This window comes from Ctenopharyngodon idella, chromosome 21 (genome assembly GCF_019924925.1).
Source record: "Ctenopharyngodon idella isolate HZGC_01 chromosome 21, HZGC01, whole genome shotgun sequence".
NCBI lineage: Eukaryota > Metazoa > Chordata > Actinopteri > Cypriniformes > Xenocyprididae > Ctenopharyngodon > Ctenopharyngodon idella.
This window is the reverse complement of record NC_067240.1, coordinates 9,287,409-9,304,760: the sequence shown is the minus strand read 5'-3', so window position 1 is coordinate 9,304,760 and position 17,352 is coordinate 9,287,409. Positions and strand designations below refer to the sequence as shown.

The window sequence follows — 17,352 nt, the reverse complement described above, 5'->3', positions numbered from 1 at the left end:
TTAACTACTTGGCACAAGCTGATTGGTTCATGTCACTTCTGCAGCCAATGAGCTTTCTGTTCACATTTAAATGTCTGGTTACATTCACTATAGCAGTTTGCAGCGCGATGCAGAGTTCCTCTAAAACCCTCCACCCCAGCTCCACCTATATAGTTCTGCTATGGGTTAATGATATATTTATTTGTGCAGTAGCGTATCGGAGTATGTATTGGCAGTAGCAAGCAGCAATAACCTACAGAAGCAGCAATTCAGCAGATCTAATCCGCCAAGACCAAATACATTAACATTGTCAAATCCATTACCATGCTAAAAAAATCTTCAGAGAGTTGTCATGATTGAAATAAAATTAAGTAAAACCAACTTAACTTTTCTGCTACTGGTGTTCCCATCATGCACTGGTCCTTGAATAATTAATGAGGTCGATTTTTTGCTGTTTTCCAGCTGTATTTACACTGTTTTATCATTGCTTTTGTTGTTAGGTTTAGTAACTTGCCATTTTATGACATATGGAGTTCATTTTCTACTCAAAATGACACATTCATACTCAAAAACGACCCACCGAATGTTACCGTCATTGTGTAATTTGTGTACCAAGTATTGATGTCTGTGTTCAGGTGTATGTTTTTTTTTTTTTTAATGTAGATATGGTGTCTACACAATATTTACTTCAATGTTTCTGAGTAAAGAACACTTTAAAAGTGTGGTTTAATTCAGTATTATAATGTTCAAATAAAAAGCATTGCAAAGGCAACTTCATCTACACACAAAAAAATGATTCGAAAAATACTAAAATTAAGTTTGTGTACAGACAGAAAAATGATCTAGTTTGTACAAAGACTATTAATTATAAATTACACACACACAAAAAAAATAAAGTAAATCAAGCAGGGAATCTTTACCAGTGCATTCACCAAGCACCTTTGGTGCAGTTGTGCATCATTTTGACACCTCATTGACACAACTGCACCAAAATGAAAAAAATTACAAAAACATAAACAAAGTTCCAACTGCCCACCCAAAGGGAATATGAATCACCATAATGGTAAGTAAAAAAAACAAAACAAAACCTTTTTAGGAAAATCAACATCAATTTATGAAGTCAGCTTATGTGATGTTCTCTCAAATTATTCAGTTTTATTGACGATTAAAGATGGACGTGAAGGAAATGGGTGGAGTCTATTAAGATTTGCCCTGCCCCCCTTTTATTTGCTTGACAAAATGGCACTCAAACCAATCAATTAATATTAACTTGGGTTTTCTGAGTAAACAAGCCATTAATAGACAGCAAGAATAGCTTTTACCTTGATTTTACCGAAGTAAATCCACTCTGCAAACATAACGAATCCTCAGTCCTTGTGCTTCTGCGCTGTGTGAATTGTCGCCCTGTACGTATGCGTAACAGCATGTCTTGAACATTTTTTGTAATTTTACTCAAATTACGTTATGTATGGGAACTATCTGTTCAAATATTTCAGCAACAATTAAAAATTTGTAGTAAAGTCAACATTTTGGTTAAAATCAAGTAAACTAGTGTTTTTATAGTAAGAAATACTATTTGAATTTACAGTGTAAACACCTTGTTTATGCTTAGCATCTGGGGCCTCATTTATAAAATGTTGAGCAGAAACCGTCCTAAATTTGATCTTACGATAATTTCTCAGATTTGCGTACGTGTGATTCATAGAATGAACGTACACGCAGAAAACGAGCGTACGTCTCTCTTTCAGATGTGAAATCTATAAATTTTACTTGCGTCCAGCTGAATGGTTTCAGTTCCCCACGTTGTAAACGACACCTAATTAACATAATTTACATATAAAAGATCAACAATCATTGTCCAAATCCTTAGCGAGCTGCAAGAATAGCTTAGATTTCCAAAAACCTGCAGTAATCTGACAATGAAAAGTGCGTACGTCTGCTCAGACCCTGGCGTGGCTTTAAGCACTTTTCCACGTCAAAGACCGTTTTTATAAATATGAGCGTTGGCGTGGATTTAAGTGTACGCACGCTCTGAGATCAAATCTGTGCGTACGCACGCTTTATAAATGAGGCCCCTGTTGTTTAATCAGGTTTTGCCTGTTTGTGAGTACGTTGTAGGATTAAAACTTGTGATTCCCTTCAATGAATTAAAAGCCAAACCCATTAGGAGAGGTTGTTCACACAAGTGTATTTAGGTGTTATGTCTGTTCTATGAACTACTGTGATTGGTGCATCTACGTAAGATGTGAACAAGCAGTTTCTATGTAGTTTGCTTTATGAGCATGTTAGCAATGGGTTTGAATTAATCAGCTTTAGTATTCAGCAAGTGTCTGTTCATATCAAAGTAAAAAGCTCTGTTCCTCTGTGCCTTCATTGCACTGATGTCTCAGTGGAAAAAAAACTCTCATTAAGCATATAGTGTGTAATTGCAGGAGAGCTGAGGTGAGAAAACTGTTGAGATTGTATTTGTCACTGAAAATACGGGTCATGCACAAGTCTTCATTACCTCAAGAGAAATCTATTATTGTATATTCAGCTTATCTATACTTATAAGACCTATTAGTAATCTAAAAAAAATCAACCAATGAATGAATATTTTAATATAAAAAAAAATATAAAAAATCACAGCAGCAGTATCTCAGCAATCACATTAATGCATTAGGGTGTAATGACTCATTTTGTTTTGTCATCTGGAAATCACGCCTACCTTACGTCACATCTCTAACACAACATACTTTAGCAGGCTTCCTTAAACATGACTGTTTGAGCGCGCAGGTCATCAGTCTTCATGTGTGGAGAGAAACGTTTACATCATATACAACTGTCTGAGTAAGTAGTAGCCTATATTATGGTGCTTTAATGAGCAGTAAAATTTTGATTGGCTTTTATTATCCACTGCGTAATCAAAAAATTTAATAACTATTTTGATAAAATATTTTTTAAATAAAAAAGAATTAGCAGTCTAAATACTATCATTATATCACATTGCATTGTAAAAAAAAACTGTTTCAGAGTTTTTTTATTTTTTTGTTTCATTTATAATATGTGCATGCTGGATTTTGAAAGCATAGTCGATGTTCTACTTCTTGTTTTGTTTCTCCAGATACATTATTTACTGTAAATCTGGACCAGTATGTCTTACGTATCTGACAGCTCTAGTCTCAACAAGGCCCTGCGCCAGCAATATCTCAGTCTGCCTCAGGGACACTTCTGTCAGGTCACATATGTCTGGATCGATGGCTCTGGGGAGGGTCTGCGCAGCAAGACTCGAACTATGGATTCTGAGCCAAAGAGTGTAACTGGTAGCAAAGTTTTGTTTTGTCTGAGCAGTTTCACTTTTTGGTCTTTGGCCAAATCATCTCTAGCATCTGGTTATTTCTTGTTCTTCAGATCTGTCAGAATGGAACTTCGATGGTTCCAGCACAGGTCAGTCTGAAGGACGCAACAGCGACATGCTACTAATTCCCGTCTGCATGTTCAGGGACCCCTTCCTTTTGGACCGTAACAAACTGGTCCTGTGTGAAGTGCTCAAGCACACCCGGGAACCTGCAGGTGTGATTGGGAAAATGGGAAAATTTGTTTAATCGTTAATTGTTAAATTATGCCAAATTTAAGTCATGGCAACTTAACATTTTAAGTTTAATTAAGGCATTTACTTATATAATTACGTTTATGAAACCAAATCTAAAAAAAGTCATGTAAACTGTTGCCTTATTTGTATTTTAAGTTCTACAAGCACAACATTTTTTTAAACAGAAAAATGTTCAAGATGTTAATGGGTTTGTTTGTTGCACACATCAGGTCTTGATTACTAACACTGCTTATATAAAAAATCATTATATAGAAGAAGCATTTCATGCAGGTGTTGCAATGTGAGAGAAAGATGATGTAATGACTACCTTTTGAGGTTGATCTAAATGATGTAAACCCTTGTACTTTTATGTGTTCTAGAATCGAATCATCGTAACAGCTGTAACAAAGGTCATGGAGAAGGTCAAAGATCTCCACCCGTGGTTTGGTATGGAGCAGGAATATACTCTGTTTGGAGTGGATGGACACCCTTATGGCTGGCCCAGACTTGGTTTCCCCAAACCACAAGGTTATTTGAGTATTATCATGAGTTGTTACATCTACAGTCAAGGATCAGAGTGAAACAAGAAGTATAAACATAATGATAATTTGTAACATCTTAAAAAATGCAATGAGTAAGAGCTTTAGTTTTAAAGGTGCTGTGAGGGATTTTTTAGTACACACTTTTTTAGCCAATTTGAAAACACTCTCTGCCTGTTAATCATTTTACAAGTTTAGGTTTGCTGACATTTCTTTTGAGAGTTTTTGTGTGTCTGATTGTACAATTAAATGGCACCTGTGACTATCTTCTATTTATTAGAGGGCAATTTTGTGTCTCTCTTCTTTCAGGCCCATATTACTGCAGTGTTGGTGCTGACAGAGCCTTTGGCAGAGATATTGTGGAGTGTCACTATAAAGCCTGTCTGTATGCTGGCATCAAAATCAGTGGCACTAACGCAGAGGTCATGCCCTCTCAGGTAACTACCATGAAGTTATTACACAGCAAAATCCCCAGAGTTAAATCAACTCTGTTCAGAGTACATTTGGTTCCTCTCTAAATAGTGTTAAAATAACACTGAAGCAGAGTTAAAGTTAATCAGATAATTAAGCAATTAATTAAGTGATGATTGTACATTAGTGATGAACACCTGCTGTTAACAAGCAGAATCACTGAAGAAAAGAGAAACAAGAACTACAACTGACTTCAGTCACAGCCTTAGATGAAATCAACTGAAGATAAAAATCGTGAAATCTCTGAAGATCTGATTAAACGACTCCACAAACAGCATTACCAGCTTCACTTATTACTAACCAGATTGACTTTATTTTCACACATCTACAGAATTGTTTTATTGCTCAAGAAAAAGAAAAGAAACAAAGCCACCATCAGGGAGATTAGCGTTTGCTTAAGTTGGGCTCTTGACCCTTGACTTTCTGTTTTAGACACTTATCTGCAATGGTGCATATGTTGTTGAAAAGCAGTGAGGTCAGTGTTCTACAGTGAGCTGATATTAGCTGTTGTTACATGATGTTTTATCATTTATACATTCTGGTCTGGCATCACCAACCCTGTGAAACTACAGCATGAAAAGAAAGTGCTTCAGCAAACCAATATATCAAACAATTTTAAAACCATGTAGTGCATAAAAATTTTTGAACTACTGCATCACTTAGACGCACACAGGCATCAAGAATCAGCATATGAATCTCAACAATGGTGATAAAAAAAAAAAAACCACTTCACGCTGCAATGCATGCTGGGTATCACCATAGGACAAAACTCCTATCATGCACTGCAGTATGAATAATTATTGTCACCACTGTTGATTATTAAAAATTATAAAAAATGATTATTATTGTATCTGTGGTGAAAAAACACGTAATCCATAGATCTCTATTATGTATATCTATGTTCTGGATGACTAGTGTGGATAGTTTACTCTCTCTGCAGTGGGAGTTCCAGGTGGGTCCATGTGAAGGAATTGAGATGGGAGATCATCTGTGGATGGCACGTTTCCTGCTACACAGGGTGTGTGAAGATTTCGGAGTGGTAGCCACCCTGGATCCAAAACCCATGACAGGAGACTGGAACGGAGCTGGTTGCCACATCAATGTGAGCACAGTGCAAATGAGAGAAGAAGGAGGAATTGAGTATGTTCTGACTTATGCACACACACAAGTCATAAAGGTCAGAGAGACTAAAGACAAATATAAAACAGAGAGATTGAGTTGTGTTACTGTGATATTGCCATGTCTTCTGACCTCTATCATTCCCCTCTCTGCATCAGGCACATTGAGAAAGCCATTGAGAAACTAGGAAAGCGACATGCAGAGCATATTCGAGTCTACGACCCACACAGTGGAGAAGATAACAAACGTCGTCTCACTGGTCATCACGAGACCGCCAGCATCCATGATTTCTCAGCAGGTGTTGCTAACCGCGGGGCGAGTGTCCGTATCCCTCGTCAGGTGGGTCAGGAAAAATGTGGTTACTTTGAGGACCGCCGTCCTGCCGCCAACTGTGACCCATATGCCGTGACCTGCGCAATGGCCCGCACATGTATGCTGGAAGAGGAGGAAGATATCCACGAACTGGAATGACACACTTTTGGAAGTTGTTTAGAATATTAGGTAGAAAGCACATTAACCTGTTATATTTGTATGTAATCATACTCTACACTTAAATTAAAAAAGAATGTTTAATAAAAATAATGTTTAATGACTCATGATTTGCAGGCAGGCTTGATATGCTGTATCAAATTGCCTGTATAGATCTCTTTATAACCTGTCCAGGGTTAACAGCATTGACTCTCACCTGTCTTTCTACCCATCACACAAAGAGAAATCAAAAGTCCACATTCCAAGTTAATTGCCTCAGCAGTGCAGATGGTTTGGTTGAACAGGTTTTTATAACCAAATTTCCAAGTTCACATTGAAAAAAAAAAAAAAAAAAAAAATCCACCTAAACCACGTGTGAATAAATAAAAACATGAGCGAAGTGATTAGAAATGTAACACAAACTTGTCAGTAAGTGTATTCATTGACTGCAGCATTTCACATTTATACAGTGTGTTTGTACCTGGTACTCCCTACATTATGAATGTCCCCCCAAGTATAGTAATACCGGTCATTTTTGACCATTTTTTTGGTCCCCATGAAGAAAACAACTATTCAAACAATGATTCAAAACAGTTCACACTTATTTTTAATGATGTGATCAAACTAACTATACAAAATATGAGCCAGTTCAGAGTGCACAAGTGAACTGAATGTTGATATGAGCAATGGATAAAAACATTTTTGGGAGAACTAACCCTTTAAGTAACTCTGGGCTCTAAATATGAAGTGACACACAAGCCAAATTCCTACAGTCATTCATCACTAGGGAAAGACCTGAGAATACAATGGTGATGTGAAAAAAGTTTGTTGAGCTGCACAAATTATGAAATAGCTGTAAGATAATAGTTTAATGGTTGGAATACTCATTTCCACTAACTGGGCAATAATTAAGAAGTTTTAATCAACTGGAGATGGTAACAATCTACCTGGAAGAGGATGTGTGTCTGACCCCACAATCATTGAGGAGGATGGTTTAATTGCCAAACAAACTATAAGGATTAAAGTTGGAGAACTGCAGATGCTAGTTGGGTCTTGGGGTCAGAAAGTCTCCAAAACTATGATCAGACCTCACCTATATAACCACAACTTGTTTGAGAAGGTTGCAATAAAAAAGCAATCTCATTGCTGACATAAAACATCATTTAACAGTAATCTTATGCACCTAGTTTGCCAGGCATTACTGAAACTTGCAGTGGGACTGGGATTTATGGTCAGATCAAAATAAAGCTTTTTGGAAAACGTTGGATTTGGCATAGACAGAAAGTCTATGAAGTATGTTGGTGGATCTGCAACACGAGAGCACACTGTATTGTAGACAACAGTTAAAAGAGTGAGAGAGAGAAGGGAAAAAAAGAAAAAAAAAAACATGTTCTGTTGTTCTTTTATGAGATTTCAAAGACAGTCGATTTTTTTTTCATTACAAGATTTCAATGATGGTCGGTTTTGTTCGGTTACGAGATTTCAATGATGGTCGGTTTTGCTGGGTTACAAGATTTTGTTCAGTTACTTTGTTCTTTTACAAGATTTCAAAGACTGTGGATTTTTTTCGTTACAAGATTTCAATGACGGTCAGTTTTGTTCCTTTATTCTTTTACAAGATTTCAATGGCGGTTGGTTTTGCTGGGTTATGAGATTTCAATGGTGGATGGTTTTGTTCTGTTATAAGATCTCAATGACAGTCGGTTTTGTTCCTTTACATGATTTCAATGAAATTCGGTTTTGTTCCAATCTAACACTTCAATGACTGTTGGTTTTGTTCCGTTACGAGATTTAAATGAAATTCGGTTTTGTTCCTATACGAGATTTCAATGATGGTCGGTTTTCAGTGTCAATCAGTTTTGTTCTGTTATGAGATATCAAAGATGATCAATTTTGTTTCTTTGTTCTTTTAAGAGATTTCAAAGACTTTAGGTTTTGTTTCGTTACGAGATTTCAATGACGGTCGTTTTGTTCGGTTACGAGATCTCAATGATGGTCGGTTTTCAGTGTCAGATGGTTTTGTTCAGTTACGAGATCTCAATGATGGTCGGTTGTGCTGGGTTATGAGACCTCAATAACGGTCGGTTTTCAGTGTCAGTCGGTTTTGTTCTGTCATGAGATCTCAATGACAGTCGGTTTTCAGTGTCAGTCAGTTTTGTTCTGTTATGAGATTTCAATGACGCTCGGTTTTGTTCAGTTATGAGATCTCAATGACAGTCAGTTTTCAGTGTCAGTCGGTTTTGTCCTATTATGACATTTCAAAGACGGTTGGTTTTGTTCAGTTATGAGATCTCAATGATGGTTGGTTTTCATTGTCAGTCGGTTTTGTTCTGTCATGAGATTTCAAAGATGGTCAGTTTTGTTCGGTTCATGAGATTTTAACGGTGGACGGTTTTGTTTCTTCACAAGATTTGAATTATGGTCGGTTTTGTTCGGTTACGAGACCTCAATGATGTTCGGTTTTCAGTGGCAGTCGGTTTTGTTCTGTCATGAGATTTCAAAGATGGTAGGTTTTGTTTCTTTGTTCTCTTATGAGATTTCAAAGACAGTCGGTTTTGTTCTGTCATGCGAATTGAACAATTGTCGGTTTTCAGTGACAGTCGGTTTTGTTCTGTCATGAGATTTCAAATACGGTCGGTTTTGTTCCTTTGTTATTTTACGAGATTTCAAAGACAGTCGGTTTTGTTTTGTTACGAGATTTTGATAACGATTGGTTTAGTTCAGTTACGAGATCTCAATGACGGTCAGATTTGTTCCCTTGATCTTTACAAGATTTCAAAGAAAGTCAGCTTTGTTCGGTTACGACATCTCCAATGACGGTCAGTTTTGTTCTGTCATGAGATATCAAAGACGGTCGGATTTGTTCCTTTACAAAATTTCAATGACGATCGGTTTTGTTCAGTTACGAGATCTCACTGATGGTCGGTTATTAGTGTCAGTTAGTTTTGCTCAGTTACGAGGTCTCAATGATGCTTGGTTTTGCTGGGTTATGAGATTTCAACAACGGTCAGTTTTGTTTGGTTACGAGATCTCAGTGATGGTCAGTTTTCAGTGTCAGTCAGTTTTGTTCTGTTATGACGTTTCAAAGGTGGTTGCTTTTGTTTTCTTGTTCCTTTACGAGATTTCAAAGAAATTCATCTTTGTTTGGTTATGACATCTCAAAGATGGTCAGGTTTGTTCTGTCATGAGATTTCAAAGATGGTCAGTTTTGTTCCTTTGTCCTTTGACAAGATTTCAAATACTGTCGAGTTTTTTTCGTTATGAGACTTCAATGATGGTCTGTTTTGTTCGGTTACGAGATTTCAATAATGGTCCGTTTTCAGTGACAGTCGGTTTTGTTCTATCATGAGATTTCAAAGATGGTCGGTTTTGTTCGATTGTTCTTTTATGAGATTCCAAAGGCTGTCGATTTTTTTCATTACAAGATTTCAATGATTGTCGGTTTTGTTCGGTTACAAGATTTCAATGAGGGTCGCTTTTCAGTGTCAGTCGGTTTTGTTTTGTTATGAGATTTCAAAGACGGTCAGTTTTGTTCCTTTGTTCTTTTACGACATTTCTAAGACTGTCAATTTTTTTTCGTTACGAGATTTCAGTGACTTTTGGTTTTGTTTGGATATGAGATTTCAATGGCGGACGGTTTTGTTCAGTTACGAGATCTCAATGACAGTCAGTTTTCAGTGTCAGTCGGTTTTGTTCTGTTATGACATTTCAAAAACGGTCGGTTTTGTTCCTTTGTTCCTTTACGAGATTTCAAGGAAAGTCAGCTTTGATCGGTTACGAGATCGCAATGACAGTTTTGTTCGGTTACGACATCTCAATGACGGTCGGTTTTCAGTGAAAATCGGTTTTGTTCTGTCATGAGACTTCAAAGATGGTCGGTTTTGTTCCTTTGTTCCTTTACAAGATTTCAAAGACAGTCGGTTTTGTTTCATTACGAGATTTCAATGATGGTCAGTTCGGTTACGAGATCTCAATGACGGTCGGTTTTCAGTGACAGCTGGTTTTGTTCAGTTATGAGATCTCAATGAGGGTCAGTTTTGCTGGGTTATGAGATTTCAATGACGGTTGGTTTTGTTCGGTTATGAGATCTCAATGACGGTTGGTTTTCAGTGTCAGTAGGTTTTGTTCTGTCATGAGATTTCAAAGATGGTTGATTTTGTCCCTTTGTTATTTTACAAGTTTTCAAAGACAGTCGGTTTTGTTTCGTTACGAGATTTCAAAGACTGTCAATTGTTTTTGTCACAAGATTTCAATGACGGTCGGTTTTGTTCGGTTTACGAGATCTCAATGACGTCCGGTTTTCAGTGACAGTCTGTTTTGTTCTGTTATGAGATTTCAAAGACGGTCGCTTTTGTTCCTTTGTTATTTTACGAGATTTCAAAGACAGTCGGTTTTGTTTCGTTATGAGATTTCAATGACAGTCACTTCTCAGTGTCAGTCGGTTTTGTTTTGTTATGAGATTTCAAAGACGGTCAGTTTTGTTCCTTTGTTCTTTTACGAGATTTCTAAGACTGTCAATTTTTTTTCGTTACGAGATTTCAGTGACTGTTGGTTTTGTTTGGATATGAGAGTTCAATGGCGGACGGTTTTGTTCAGTTACGAGATCTCAATGACAGCCAGTTTTCAGTGTCAGTCGGTTTTGTTCTATGACATTTTAAAGACGGTTGCTTTTGTTCCCTTGTTCCTTTACAAGATTTCAAAGAAAGTCAGCTTTGTTCAGTTACGAAATCGCAATGACGGTTTTGAGATTTCAATGACGGTCGGTTTTGTTTGGTTACGAGATCTTGATGGTCAGTTTTCAGTATCAGTTGGTTTTGTTCAGTTATAAGATCTCAATGATGGTTGGTTTTGCTGGGTTATGAGATTTCAATGATGGTCAGTTTTGTTCGTTTACGAGATCGCAATGATGGTTGGTTTTCAGTGTCAGTCAGTTTTGCTCCTTTACAAGATTTCGATGACAGTCAGTTTTCGATGTTAGTTGGTTTTGTTCTGTTATGACATTTCAAAAACAGTTGCTTTTGTTCCCTTGTTCCTTTATGAGATTTCAAAGAAAAAGTCAGCTTTGTTTGGTTATGACATCTCAATGACGGTCAGGTTTGTTCTGTCATGAGATTTCAAAGATGGTCAGTTTTGTTCCTTTGTTCTTTTACAAGATTTCAAATACTGTTGAGTTTTTTTTCGTTACGAGACTTCAATGATGGTCTGTTTTGTTCGGTTACGAGATTTCAATAATGGTCGGTTTTCAGTGACAGTCGGTTTTGTTCTGTCATGAGATTTCAAAGATGGTCGGTTTCGTTCGGTTGTTCTTTTATGAGATTCCAAAGGCTGTTAATTTTTTTTATTACAAGATTTCAATGATAGTCGGTTTTGTTCGGTTATGAGATTTCAAAGATGGTCGGTTTTGTTCCTTTATTCTTTTATGAGATTTGTAAGACTAATTTTTCAGTGACTGTTGGTTTTGTTTGGATATGAGATTTCAATGGCGGAAGGTTTTGTTCAGTTACGAGATCTCAATGACAGTCAGTTTTCAGTGTCAGTCGGTTTTGTTCTGTTACGACATTTCAAAATGGTCGGTTTTGTTCCTTTGTTTCTTTACGAGATTTCAAGGAAAGTCAGCTTTGTTCGGTTACGAGATCTCAATGATAGTTTTGTTCGGTTACGACATCTCAATGACGGTCGTTTTTTTTAGTGAAAGTCAGTTTTGTTCTGTCATGAGATTTCAAAGATGGTCGGTTTTGTTCCTTTGTTCCTTTACAAGATAACAAAGACAGTCGGTTTTGTTTCGTTACGAGATTTCAATGATGGTCAGCTTTGTTCGGTTACGAGATCTCAATGATGGTCAGGTTTGTTCTGTAATGAGATTTCAAAGACTGTCAGTTTTGTTCCTTTACAAGATTTCAAAGACAGTCGGTTTTGTTTCGTTATGAGATTTCAATGACGGTCGGTTTTGTTTGGTTACGAGATCTCAATGATGGTCAGTTTTCAGTATCAGTTGGTTTTGTTCAGTTACGAGATCTCAATGATGGTTGGTTTTGCTGGGTTATGAGATTTCAATGACGGTCAGTTTTGTTTGGTTACGAGATCTCAATGATGGTTTGTTTTCAGTGTCAGTCAGTTTTGTTCTGTCATGAGATTTCATTGACATTCAGTTTTCAGTGTCGTTACGAGACTTCAATAATGGTCTGTTTTGTTCGGTTACGAGATTTCAATAATGGTCAGTTTTCAGTGACAGCCGGTTTTGTTCTGTCATGAGATTTCAAAGATGGTCGGTTTCGTTCGGTTGTTCTTTTACGAGATTCCAAAGGCTGTTAATTTTTTTTATTACAAGATTTCAATGATGGTCGGTTTTGTTCGGTTGTTCTTTTACGAGATTCCAAAGGCTGTTAATTTTTTTTATTCCAAGATTTCAATGATGGTCGGTTTTGTTCGGTTACGAGATTTCAATGATTGTTTTGTTCAGATACAATATTTCAATGACAGTTGGTTTTCAGTGAAAGTCAGTTTTGTTCGGTTACGCGAGCTCAAAGATGGTTAATTTTGCAGAGTTAAGAGATTTCAATGACAGTTGGTTTTGTTCCCTTGTTCTTTTACAAGATTTCAAAGAAAGTCAGCTTTGTTTGGTTATGACATCTCAATGATGGTCAGGTGTGTTCTGTCATGACATTTCAAAGACGGTCGGTTTTGTTCCTTTACAAGATTTCGATGACAGTCAGTTTTCGTTGTCAGTTGGTTTTGTTCTGTTAGGACATTTCAATGACGGTTGCTTTTGTTCCCTTGTTCCTTTAAGAGATTTCAAAGAAAGTCAAGATTTCGGTCAGTTTTGTTCCTTTGTTCTTTTATGAGATTTCTAAGACTCATTTTTTTTTCGTTACGAGATTTCAGTGACTGTTGGTTTTGTTTGGATATGAGAGTTCAATGGCGGACGGTTTTGTTCAGTTACGAGATCTCAATGACACCCAGTTTTCAGTGTCAGTCAGTTTTGTTCTGTTATGACATTTCAAAAACGGTCGGTTTTGTTTCTTTGTTCCTTTACGAGATTTCAAGGAAAGTCAGCTTTGTTCAGTTACGAAATCGCAATGACGGTTTTGTTCAGTTACGACATCTCAATGACGGTTGGTTTTCAGTGAAAGTCGGTTTTGTTCTGTCATGAGATTTCAAAGACAGTTGGTTTTGTTTCGTTACGAGATCTCAATGACAGTCGGTTTCATTTGGTTACAAGATCTCGATGACGGTCGGTTTTCAGTGTCTGTCAGTTTTGTTCTATTGTGATATTTCAATGACCGTCAATTTTCAGTATCAGTTAGTTTTGTTTTGTTACAATATTTCAAAGACAGCCGGTTTTGTTTCATTACGAGATTTTCATGACGATTGGTTTTCAGTGTCTGTTGGTTTTGTTCTGTTATGACCTTTTAAAGACTGTTGGTTTTGTTCCCTTGTTCCTTTACGACATTTCAAAGAAAGTCAGCTTTGTTCAGTTATGACATCTCAATGATGGTCAGATTTGTTCTGTCATGAGATTTCAAAGATGGTCAGTTTTGTTCCTTTACAAGATTTCAAAGACAGTCAGTTTTGTTTTGTTACAAGATTTCAATGACGGTCGGTTTTGTTCGGTTACGAGATCTCAATGACAGTCGCTTTTCAGCGTCAGTTGGTTTTGTTCTGTTATGAGATTTCGAAGACGCTCAGTTTTGTTCCTTTGTTCTTTTATAAAATTTATAAGACTCATTTTTTTTTTCGTTTCGAGATTTCAGTGACTGTTGGCTTTGTTTGGCTATGAGATTTTAATGGCGGACCGTTTTGATCAGTTACGAGATCTCAATGACAGCCAGTTTTCAGTGTCAGTCAGTTTTGTTCTGTTATGACATTTCAAAAACGGTCGGTTTTGTTTCTTTGTTCCTTTACGAGATTTCAAGGAAAGTCAGCTTTGTTCAGTTACGAAATCGCAATGACGGTTTTGTTCAGTTACGACATCTCAATGACGGTTGGTTTTCAGTGAAAGTCGGTTTTGTTCTGTCATGAGATTTCAAAGACAGTTGGTTTTGTTTCGTTACGAGATCTCAATGACAGTCGGTTTCATTTGGTTACAAGATCTCGATGACGGTCGGTTTTCAGTGTCTGTCAGTTTTGTTCTATTGTGATATTTCAATGACCGTCAATTTTCAGTATCAGTTAGTTTTGTTTTGTTACAATATTTCAAAGACAGCCGGTTTTGTTTCATTACGAGATTTTCATGACGATTGGTTTTCAGTGTCTGTTGGTTTTGTTCTGTTATGACCTTTTAAAGACTGTTGGTTTTGTTCCCTTGTTCCTTTACGACATTTCAAAGAAAGTCAGCTTTGTTCAGTTATGACATCTCAATGATGGTCAGATTTGTTCTGTCATGAGATTTCAAAGATGGTCAGTTTTGTTCCTTTACAAGATTTCAAAGACAGTCAGTTTTGTTTTGTTACAAGATTTCAATGACGGTCGGTTTTGTTCGGTTACGAGATCTCAATGACAGTCGCTTTTCAGCGTCAGTTGGTTTTGTTCTGTTATGAGATTTCGAAGACGCTCAGTTTTGTTCCTTTGTTCTTTTATAAAATTTATAAGACTCATTTTTTTTTTCGTTTCGAGATTTCAGTGACTGTTGGCTTTGTTTGGCTATGAGATTTTAATGGCGGACCGTTTTGATCAGTTACGAGATCTCAATGACAGCCAGTTTTCAGTGTCAGTCAGTTTTGTTCTGTTATGACATTTCAAAAACGGTCGGTTTTGTTCCTTTACGAGATTTCAAGGAAAGTCAGCTTTGTTCAGTTACGAGATCGCAATGATGGTTTTGTTCAGATACAATATTTCAATGACAGTTGGTTTTCAGTGAAAGTCAGTTTTGTTCGGTTACGAGAGCTCAACGATGGTTAGTTTTGCAGAGTTAAGAGATTTCAATGACGGCTGGTTTTGCTCGGTTACGAGATCTCAAATGACGGTCGTTTTTCAGTGTCAGTTGGTTTTGTTACACTGAACAAAACCTTTACAAGATCTTGTAAATCTTGTAAATCTTTACAAGATTTCAAAGAAAGTCAGCTTCGTTTGGTTATGACATCTCAATGATGGTCAGGTGTGTTCTGTCATGACATTTCAAAGACGGTCGGTTTTGTTCCTTTACAAGATTTCAAAGACAGTCGTTTTTGTTTCGTTATGAGATTTCAATGACGGTCGGTTTTGTTTGGTTACGAGATCTCAGTGATGGTCAGTTTTCAGTATCAGTTGGTTTTGTTCAGTCACGAGATCTTAATGATGGTTGGTTTTGCTAGGTTATGAGATTTCAATGAGTCAGTTTTGTTTGGTTACGAGATCTCAATGATGGTCTGTTTTCAGTGTCAGTCAGTTTTGTTCTGTCATGAGATTTTAATGACATTCAGTTTTCAGTGTCGTTACGAGACTTCAATGATGGTCTGTTTTGTTCGGTTACGAGATTTCAATAATGGTCAGTTTTCAGTGGCAGCCGGTTTTGTTCTGTCATGAGATTTCAAAGATGGTCGGTTTCGTTCGGTTGTTCTTTTACGAGATTCCAAAGGCTGTTAATTTTTTTTATTCCAAGATTTCAATGATGGTCGGTTTTGTTCGGTTACGAGATTTCAATGACAGTCGCTTTTCAGCGTCAGTTGGTTTTGTTCTGTTATGAGATTTCGAAGACGGTCAGTTTTGTTCCTTTGTTCTTTTATAAAATTTATAAGACTCATTTTTTTTTTCGTTTCGAGATTTCAGTGACTGTTGGCTTTGTTTGGATATGAGATTTTAATGGCGGACCATTTTGATCAGTTACGAGATCTCAATGACAGCCAGTTTTCAGTGTCAGTCGGTTTTGTTCTGTTATGACATTTCAAAAACGGTCGGTTTTGTTCCTTTGTTCCTTTACGAGATTTCAAGGAAAGTCAGCTTTGTTCGGTTACGAGATCGCAATGATGGTTTTGTTCAGATACAATATTTCAATGACAGTTGGTTTTCAGTGAAAGTCAGTTTTGTTCGGTTACGAGAGCTCAAAGATGGTTAGTTTTGCAGAGTTAAGAGATTTCAATGACAGTCGGTTTCCAGTGTCAGTCGGTTTTGTTCTGTTATGACATTTCAAAAACGGTCGGTTTTGTTCCCTTGTTCTTTTACAAGATTTCAAAGAAAGTCAGCTTCGTTTGGTTATGACATCTCAATGTTGGTCAGGTGTGTTCTGTCATGACATTTCAAAGACGGTCGGTTTTGTTCCTTTACAAGATTTCGATGACAGTCAGTTTTCGTTGTCAGTTGGTTTTGTTCTGTTATGACATTTCAATGACGGTTGCTTTTGTTCCCTTGTTCCTTTAAGAGATTTCAAAGAAAGTCAAGATTTCGGTCAGTTTTGTTCCTTTGTTCTTTTACGAGATTTCTAAGACTCATTTTTTTTCGTTACGAGATTTCAGTGACTGTTGGTTTTGTTTGGATATGAGAGTTCAATGGCGGACGGTTTTGTTCAGTTACGAGATCTCAATGACACCCAGTTTTCAGTGTCAGTCAGTTTTGTTCTGTTATGACATTTCAAAAACGGTCAGTTTTGTTTCTTTGTTCCTTTACGAGATTTCAAGGAAAGTCAGCTTTGTTCAGTTACGAAATCGCAATGACGGTTTTGTTCAGTTACGACATCTCAATGACGGTTGGTTTTCAGTGAAAGTCGGTTTTGTTCTGTCATGAGATTTCAAAGACAGTTGATTTTGTTTCGTTACGAGATCTCAATGACAGTCGGTTTCATTTGGTTACAAGATCTCGATGACGGTCGGTTTTCAGTGTCTGTCAGTTTTGTTCTATTGTGATATTTCAATGACCGTCAATTTTCAGTGTCAGTTTTGTTCTGTTACAATATTTCAAAGACAGTCGGTTTTGTTTTATTACGAGATTTTCATGACGACTGGTTTTCAGTGTCTGTTGGTTTTGTTCTGTTATGACCTTTCAAAGACGGTTGGTTTTGTTCCCTTGTTCCTTTACGAGATTTCAAAGAAAGTCAGCTTTGTTCAGTTATGACATCTCAATGATGGTCAGATTTGTTCTGTCATGAGGTTTCAAAGACAGTCAGTTTTGTTCCTTTACAAGATTTCAAAGACAGTCAGTTTTGTTTTGTTACAAGATTTCAATGACAGGTCGGTTTTGTTCGGTTACGAGATCTCAATGATGGTCGGTTTTTAGCATCAGTTGGTTTTGTTCAGT

The 17,352-nt window shown here is 36.9% G+C and overlaps 1 pseudogene; it reads left to right on the top strand.

The window, feature by feature from the left end:
* Positions 1 to 2,916: 2,916 nt before the first annotated feature.
* On the top strand, positions 2,917 to 6,665 carry LOC127503659 (glutamine synthetase-like; annotated as a pseudogene).
* The last annotated feature ends 10,687 nt before the right edge of the window (positions 6,666 to 17,352 follow it).